The sequence below is a fragment of the Lepeophtheirus salmonis genome, chromosome 6, assembly GCF_016086655.4.
Source record: "Lepeophtheirus salmonis chromosome 6, UVic_Lsal_1.4, whole genome shotgun sequence".
Classification (NCBI taxonomy): Eukaryota; Metazoa; Arthropoda; class Copepoda; order Siphonostomatoida; family Caligidae; genus Lepeophtheirus; species Lepeophtheirus salmonis.
Window position 1 is genome coordinate 33,382,219 of NC_052136.2, and position 9,518 is coordinate 33,391,736.

At 32.9% G+C, this 9,518-nt stretch overlaps 1 non-coding gene across 1 annotated transcript; it reads left to right on the forward strand.

Annotated features, from left to right (window-relative positions):
• The first annotated feature begins 534 nt into the window (after positions 1-534).
• On the forward strand, positions 535-616 carry TRNAS-CGA (transfer RNA serine (anticodon CGA)). Its single transcript has one exon. It is a non-coding gene; the product is annotated as a tRNA-Ser (tRNA).
• Positions 617-9,518: the final 8,902 nt, after the last annotated feature.

Consider the following 9,518-nt stretch of genomic DNA (forward strand, 5'->3'; position numbering starts at 1 on the left):
TGAGTAAAATGAATTATATTAACTGTTCTTTAGAAGTTGCGATATCTGTACGAGTTGCAACTTGTATGAGCACATTGTACAAGTTTCAATTCCTTCGTCTTAGAATACATCATTTAGTTACAACATTATTCTAATTTCCAACTATTAATTAAAGCTATCATTTCATTTTGATCTATTAAATTCCACTGTTATTATGACTCCATGAGTTATATATATGTGAGCGTTTTAACTTTATAATGTGGTACAGAGTACTTGTAATATTGTAATTTGTATTAAAATAATCCAAAATGACACTATTAATGTATCGATCATCAATGAAATATTCAATTTTTTTAATTATTTTCATCCCAATCTTTCATTTAAAATTATTAATTTCATTATTTATTTTCTACTTGTACAATTTTTTTGTACAAGTTACAACTTGTACACAATAAATGTGATTAAAAACTAGTTGATAGAGTACCCCTTGGATAGTTATTTAAAAAAGAAGAACGCAAGTATATAATAAAGTTAACAACTATACGTTTTTGTCCCGCAGTTGTGGCCGAGTGGTTAAGGCGTCTGACTCGAAATCAGATGGGCTCTGCCCGCGCAGGTTCGAATCCTGCCGACTGCGAATTTTTTTTGTCATTTTTGAAATAATATATATACAATAATTATGTCCTATAGGCAGTGAATTAATGAAGTATTATTAAAAAAATAGATAAATCTTTAGTGTTATATAAATATATGTTTAGAAGTATTTTCAAACTCGTATGAATGAATTATGTTTCTACTAAATATACTTGTATTATACCTATGTTACCAATGTATTGCTACCTTTTAAGTAATAAATGCACATAGTACATACTTATATATATCCATGAGATACCCTAATAAGGAATAGAACATGGAAAATAAAATAATATACATTAGTCGTCATAAAAAATATAAATTACTAAAAAAAAAAAAAAAACAATAAAATAATATATTTTATTTACTAAAAGTATATATATATTGCCGTAGTACCCGGCATTGACTGGAGTAATTAGACGTCGGCTAACAGACAAACTATTCATTAATAATATAGAATATAATTCCTCCAGAAGTCCTCATTGTTAGGAAGATCTTCCTCGCAATGATTTACTTTTGCTACGGAAACAAACTATTAAGTCTTCCACCTCCATTTGCTGAGTAGTGGAAGCATCAAATAAAGAGAGATTGTCTATAATTGTCATATAAGTGTATAATAGTTCGTAGAATTTAGAATCCTATCAATTATTATATAGTGAAGTTGAAGTAAATCTCGTCAATGCTCCAAATCCCTCTTCAAAATGGAATTAAATGTACGGGGATGAATTTTGCAGGGCATAAAATTACTAGGAGTGAAAAGAGAGAGATTCAATTTACAAAAGACGGATTGATCGGTCACATTTGTCACCCATCTAGCTTTTGACGAATTATAAAATATTCATCGTATGACGGGTATGGACCTCCACCACTGCCTAAGGCCTCTTAAAAATATAGATTTATAGGATCTGAATAGTTAACTATTGGAGGAATAAAAAAAGTCTAGAAAGATAACTCCGGGGGGGCTGTGGACCCCCTCCAAAATTGATAATTTTATATTATTAGCACCATATAAAATTAGCGTTTTGTCTTATTTTAAATGTCAAAAGGTTGTATAAACCTTTTTTCAACTTTTATTTTCTTAGAAAAATGTTGTTTTAATAAACTTTTTAATTTTTGTCAAACATTACATCTTCTGGACGCCCCTGTCACTAAACTCCTGGCTCCAGGGTTTAAGCAAACACTTTATAACAATGAATCGATCTAATTAGTATCTCTGTTTTTAGGCGACACACTTATCTACAATTCGTATACAATACAATAGTTTATGACCTTCTTATCTGATGTCACTCTAAATAGTCTTTATCTACCTATGTACATATGTATATGACTGTATATTTAAACTGAGAATTATTGTTTAAAAAGCTTAACAACTTCTTAAACGTCTTATTTAGTATTAGTGCTCTTGTATTAAATTTTATTACATTGCCACTGTAAATTCCCTTTTCCTCCTCCCCGACTTTGATCTTTTCTTGTTTGCTTCAAATGTATTTTCTTTGATTTATGGGTGTTATTCATTTTGAGAGTTAGGTATTTTGTGCTTTTTATACCCTACTCTACACTCATCTTGTAAAAGGAAATACTAATAAAAAAAGTCGTAAATTGACAAAATGCAATTTTTTTATATTTAGAAACGCTAGTGATGTCACGAAATCAATATGTTCCTATGGGTATTTGAAAGCTTCTCGTTAATTTTTTCGACTTTAAAACACAAATGACTAATTCAGTTGGACTCACAGGCACGGCTACTGGATTTTAATTTGGTAAAGCTTATAACAAAGGCACAATATACACATATTAGCCTATGTAGATTCATGGTCCTTGGTAAATCTTTTTTCCTCGGAGGATGTCGCTTTTTATAACACCACAGATGACGACATCAAATCAGTTTTTGTACCTTTTCCATTATGCCGTATGCAATTTTTATTCCTTTCATAGAATATACCGGCACTGGTAGACGCCTGTACATGTTTATATACTAATTAAGTATAGGGACTGTTTGATGTACAATAACTACGACTAGGGCGCCCTCTATCCAATCAAAAGTTGTCAGAATCTCCAATTATATACACTAAGAAGAAGTAAAAAAGTTTCAATTACTTCGTGTTATCCTTCTCTTGTTATATAAGAATTACTTTGAGCTCGGATTTTTCACTTTAATTAATGTTTTCAGTCATAATCCACCAACCAAGTTGAAGGGAGATTATGTTTTTGCCTCTGTTTGTTTGTTGGTCACCAGGATGACAGAGTTACAGGAATGTACAGAGATCAAAGTAGTGTCCTTAGTAGGTTTGATAAAGATGTTTCTTATAGCTAAAAATCAAATATAAACATTATGACCATATGTTGAGGTGTGTGTACTCTATTGAGCGCACTTTCTATTTATTATTTATAATCCTATTCTCCGACATTAAAAATCACAAACTTAGATATTTTCTCTTCAAGAATGAAATAATGATTATAGGAGCTTGCGTAAATAAAAAATCTGGTTCAGGTTCCCATCAACAAAAAGTCTCCCACTCTAAAAAATGCATAGGATTTACAACCCTAGATACATGGATATTTCTTGCTGAATTGTTAATTACCTCCAAACTCTGGGGGGAAACATCTGGTCACACTTAAGCAGGATGATATTTTGAGTATCGTATAGGTCATGCTTTATTATTCATACCTAGCCTAGGGTATAGTCAAATTTGTTAGTATCAGGGTGTTTGACAACATACAATTTTCTTTCACGAGTTTATTATACAATAAGGATTTACAGTCAAAAATAAATAAAAGTAAAATTCGAATTAAAAATAACAAAAGATCAATATCAATTTTTTTATTGAAAAAATCTTTTACTAATTTCAAAATATATAGATTCTCCCCCCCACAAAACCTGGGCCATAAGTCCTTTGAAAATCAAAATATGCACACATTACCTAAATTTAAAGAAACAAAATGGTCTGGCCTTGCCTCCCCCACCCCGTATGTGTGGCTTCTGAAAATGAATCTACCTATTATAATTTTTTTATGCTTTTGGCCACAATTCCGTCCAAATATTCAATTTTTTGCAACCGAAAAAAATTTATGTTATATTTCATCATACCTGCTAACTTAATTTATAGTTTGAGTATTGTCTTTTTTTCGCTACCATAGCCTGTATATACAATGTACTGCAGTAAACCGCAGTTGTATGTATATATTTTTTTCTTTACAGTTCTTAATTGTCTTAGATTTCAATTTATAGCGTATATATGTATGTAGACTTCCGCCCTATATGATTCCGTTTAATCATCTAAATATATATATATGTATAAACATATAAAATCCTTTTGTTGATCAACAACTACCATATGAAGACGCAATTTGAAAGATGATCAATTAACTTTCATATGTCGAAGGACGATTATCTATTAACAACCCATTCAACGACAAACATACTTACTTATTTTAATCTATCCATCTAGTTATCACATCCTTCATCTTCATCCCAACTCTTGGCACGTGCAGACCCAAACCTATAAATAAACTGCAGATAAATCATGACTGATTTATCTCAATTCTCTAATCATGATCGAATTTTGTGAGCAGTTTTTTTTAATTGGATGTTATTTATTTATATATATATATATAGAATATATGTGTAGTTATACTTTAGTACAGACAGGGCCCTCGCTAGGAATTTTCATTTTGGAGTTGAGGTATAATTATTGCAATGTTGTACAAGTTGCAACCAAAAATGAGACGAATAATTTTAAATGTAGGTGTCACAGTAATGAGGATCATGCAATAATTGAATATTTCATGGATGATCGGTAACTGTTTGGGATCACTTGAATAAGGCTGGATACAAAAATAAGTTTGATGTATGCGCGATAAAAGAGATACAACAAAAAACAACTAAGGGACCGAATTTCAATCTACAAATTGCTACTGAATTGCAACAAAATTGACCCATTTCTGCAGTGGAAGGTGACTAGTAATGTAAAGTCCGCAACTTACGACAATGTCAAGCAAAAATGGTCGTGGTCAAAACGCAGTGAGTCGGTGCAAACGGTGGCCAAGCCAAGATAAACAAAATAATAAGGTTTTGTTGTGTATTTGGTGGGATTGGAAGGGTATCAACCACTTGGAGCAGCTCTCCTACGGCCAAACTATTAATTTGGACCTGTATTGTCAATAATTGGACTGTTTGAAAGAATCAGTCGCCCAGAAGAGGCCATCTTTGGCCATTAGAATAGGAATTATGTTCCATTAGGACAATACCAGGCCACACACATCGATAGTGACTCGCCAGGGGCTCTTGGAGCTTTGTTGGGAGGTTCTTGTGCATCAAACTTATAGTCCGGGCCTGGCATAAAAGGATAAACACGTGTTTCTGTCAATCGCGAATGATTTTTGAGGTGAAAAATTCGCCTCACTAGATGTTTATTAATATTGCCAACAGAAGCAAGTATTTCTATGAAGATGGTATATGGGCAACAAGTGATGAAACTAAACGGCGCATATTTGATCAAAATCGGACCATTCTAACTAAGGTAAATAAAGCCATCAATTTCATGCAAAATAATTGTTTTCTTTTTATTTATTTTACTTTATATTTATAGTGTAATTTTTGACTATGTGAAGTTTTATGAGGCACATTATAAGCTCTAAAATGCCCACAGGAATTTTACTCATAACCAAATAATAGCCATGCGACTTTAATGGATCAAAATAAAATGAGGGTATGAATTCATAGTTGGTAATTAGAATGACCAATGTAGTAATTAAATAATACATTTTAAGGCAAATAAATCGCCACACGTACAATTTGATTATACAAGTTGTAACTTGAATAAATATTGCCACTTTTACACATATTGCAACTTTTACAGAAATTGCAACTTGTGTACACAGCATATAAATACAATAATGGATAGATAGACTTGAGTACAGATAGGCCCGTTGCTATAAATTTTAATTGGAGAATAGACGTGAAACTTTTATTTAGGATTTATTTATTGAAAACACGATTAACACCAAATTTGCTGTCTGACATTCACTTTTTCCACATTCAAATAATTCATGGGAAGTGTCATCTTTTCCCTAGTCCTGTAGGCTTTGATTGTATCTTGCCATACGAGGGGTGTTTGAAAAGTTTCCGACCTCATCGTGAAGATGGCACTTTACGGATGGAAGATGACAGTTATTTGAGTGAGTTGATATGAGGCTTTTGTGGAAAAAAATTCTATTTTGTTTTTTTCAACATAGTCTCCTTGTAAAACCCCACACTTCTCCCAGCGATGCCCATATCTATGTTAACCAACCAGTCTTTTACTTCCCTAGGATAAGTCCTACTTTAAGGTCAGAAACTTATCAAAAACCCCTCCTGTATTCTCCTACAAAAAGAAACAGAAAAAAAGACCCAAAATCAGTTGTTACCTAATTCCTCCTCTAAAATATATCAAATATTGTTTAACCCTTTAACGTTCCCTATCTAGATCAACGCGTGGTAAGATTTTCCTAGCAACAAAAATGTTTTTGCTGTTTTAAATCGATCCAAATAGAAGATTTTTGTGTTAAAAATTGATATTTTTTTATTATTCAAGGTAACAGACTAACTCTTCTCGAAAATCGAAAACGAAATAATGCCTATCTATGTCCTAAATAGACACAGAGTGATATTTGCGTGTATGTCCCTCCTTCTTCTCACGACTAGTGTTCTGTTGGTCTTTATTTAGGAGTGAAGATTGCCGTCCTGTCCTGGATATCAGTTCTACAAACTTAAACAGTTTGGTCCTTAATAACGTCACTAAACTTTTTTTTCTTCTATGTTTTGATCAGTTCTAGTATTGGATAGTCCTAGTGACCGGTCCCAAAAAACGATAGGACCTGCCCTAACCCTGGACTGAGTAAATAAGGACCGACACAACACTACTCACAGCTGCTAAGCCTAACAACTAAGCTGCTCGCCTCCTAAACATTCTTCAACTTGTAAGGGTGGTTACCATTTTAATTTGATTGTTTCGTCTCTTTAAGCATACGTGCATCTTCTAAAACTCTAGATGTCCTAAACAGATAACGACGTGGCTATAAAATGTTTTTTAATGGGGATTTTTACCAATTAAAACAACGTTCTTCATTTATATTATAGCGGCGGGAATTAATTGTTTGAAATGAATTGTTTCTTATGAAATAAACAACAACTGTCTATACATGGGGATATACATAAATAAATAAATGAATTGTGACTTACTGAGTGCAGGCAGGTGACCTCCTCCTGAGGTTATTATTAACAGTCTGTTAATTATTATGATTATTATTGTTGTTGCTGTATCTCTTCTCCCCTGAAGAAGGAGCAGAGTGGAGGATGTTTGGTTGAATAGACCAATCCTCCTTTATACAACAGACATACAATTTACCCTTTGTAGATTATACTACACGTATTATCATTTGGAATATTTATTTAAAAACAATATAACATATGACACCCTTCTGTTTATATTATTATTATAATATTTATAAGTGATTCGTGATACATGGAGTTCGAACGAGTATATTTCGTATTTAGAGTTGATTGATAGAACTCATACCTTGGTGCATATTATGTATTGGTGGTAGAAGCGGGTATTTCTCTGAGTTATTAGGGATCATAAAAGTCTTTTCAAACTTCTTTATACCGTACAGGCTCGGGAAGGAAAATGTCTTGTAAATTTCTTTAACCTTATTATTACATACTTAGATCGAAACTGACTATTTTTGATTAAAAGATACGTTCATACAGTGAGACAAACTTTACTTTATCAATGTATTTCATTAGGTGTCATCTTTAAGATTACACTGAATATTGTTTTTCGAAGCTTTATTACAAAAATAGTTCGTGAAGACAATTGGAACAAAATTAAGTTTATTTCCAGTAAATTATAATGGAAGTTGACGTTTTTATACAATATGGCCTCTCTCAGCCTGAATGACAGCCTCCACCCTCTTCCTGAAGGTTGCACAAACCTTGGATGTGTAGACTTCAAACAAGTCACAGAGCCGTGAGGATCCCTCGACATTTGACTAGAAAGTATAAGCGTAAGGATTAAGATCGGGGGAACTGGGAGGCCAACTGCTCTTGGGCTCATTCAAAAGAATGCTTTAGAAAATATCGTCTACTTTGTGGCCCTAGTAATGAGTTGTTTCTTCCCCATTGCTCTTGATTTTTCTCCCAAGTCATCTTTGATAGTCCTTGCTCAAATTCTTTTTTTTTTTTTTTGTTCATACCTCAAACCATCCTCACTTGATAGTCAGCAAAGCTGTTTTCGATACGCATAATCATGGCCTCTGAACCTATTAGTCATTTTCGACATTGACAGAATTTATAGGAACTGTTCCTTGGGTTTTAAATCACTTTTAATGCTATACACAGGCTTCCAGCTTATCCTGAGGTTATAGGCAATCTCAGTTTGGGTCTTCTGACGACCAAGCATTTTCAGCAGAATAATTATTTCAGCTTCAATTTTGTTATCTTTGAATAAAAACAATTGCAAATGATTATTAGAATAGTACACACCCTCACTTTTTGTAAAACTTCTATCAAAACTCGAGCTGTGAGCATTTCTTTAAGTGTTAACTTAAATATTACACATTGTGTAGGAAGTCCTGAACCTTAAGGAAGCGTTCGAACTAGCTAAAAGTACCATTCCTTAGAGCAGCAGGGGGTTTCAACCTTTTGCAACTGAAGGCACACTTGTGATTATCAAAACATTTCCGAGGTGCACCTTTCTAAATAGATGACATAAAAACTTTATATATTTAAGCAACAAGTTATAAACTCTCCTGTAGATATGAGTCGTGTCACTGTCAGCTGTAATGACCAAAATGCAGACGTACAGAGCTGCATTCAAATTTGCTTTCAGTTTGTTCCTTGCCTTTGATTTTGTGACAACCACCCTGATTAATATAAATAGAAATTGGTAAAAGGCAACATAAATGTGTCCTTATGTACTAACAATATTGAACCGCCCATGACATAACGCCTAAAATTTCTGACCTAGCCAGTTAACAAGACAAAAATACTGCAACCATCCTTGGAAGTGCGTATGAACTACCTTTTAATAAGTAATCGTCTATGTTTTGGTGGAAGCTCTTGTCCTACAACACTGTAAGGTTACTCCTGAGTATTCAGATTGGCTAGTATCAACTTTGCCTCTCTTCAAAGACACTTTTAAAATCGAATCTATTGAGGAGATCCATAGAGCTAATTACAAGTTAAAAAATAAAAAAACCTCTTACGGAAGGGATCGAGACTCTCGTTTCGAGAAGAATAGAGCGGCTTCTCAAATGATGCAGGGGCGTTTCTAAGCAAAGGACTTACCTAACCTGCTGATCTGGAAAAAACATGAAAAAAGTGACGTTTGTCCCCTCGTTATCTATGCACTTTAATGTAAGAATATTGTTTGTTTTTTTACCTTTTATAAATTAGCTAAATTTATGTATATCCTGCATGTTTAGAAACTAATACTTTTTCAAAAAAAAATTATCTTACAAAAAAAGAATGAATATTCGTTAGTTTTTCTGCTTGTTAGCAAGATTATGGAAAAAGTTACGAAGGGATTTTGCTAAGACTTTATAGGAATATTATTATATATGTTAACAGTGAGAGTCTATTAAATTTTAAGAGGTTAAGGTCACACCTCAGGTCATAAATGCATCATCAACCATAAATTTTAAGCAAATTGAGATTCATAACTCAAGGCATGATTTTATAAAGAGAGGTTTGCGATCTACCGAGTGGCCATTCTAGATTTGTTACTTAATTTTAGTGAAAAAAAGTATTGAATTTGAATACTGGAACCCGAAAATATTGGTTTCGTGACAAAATCACTACATAAGCAAGAGGATCTAAAGATTTCATTAAAGAAATGTCCATATTTCAAATGCTTTAAGTACAAGGA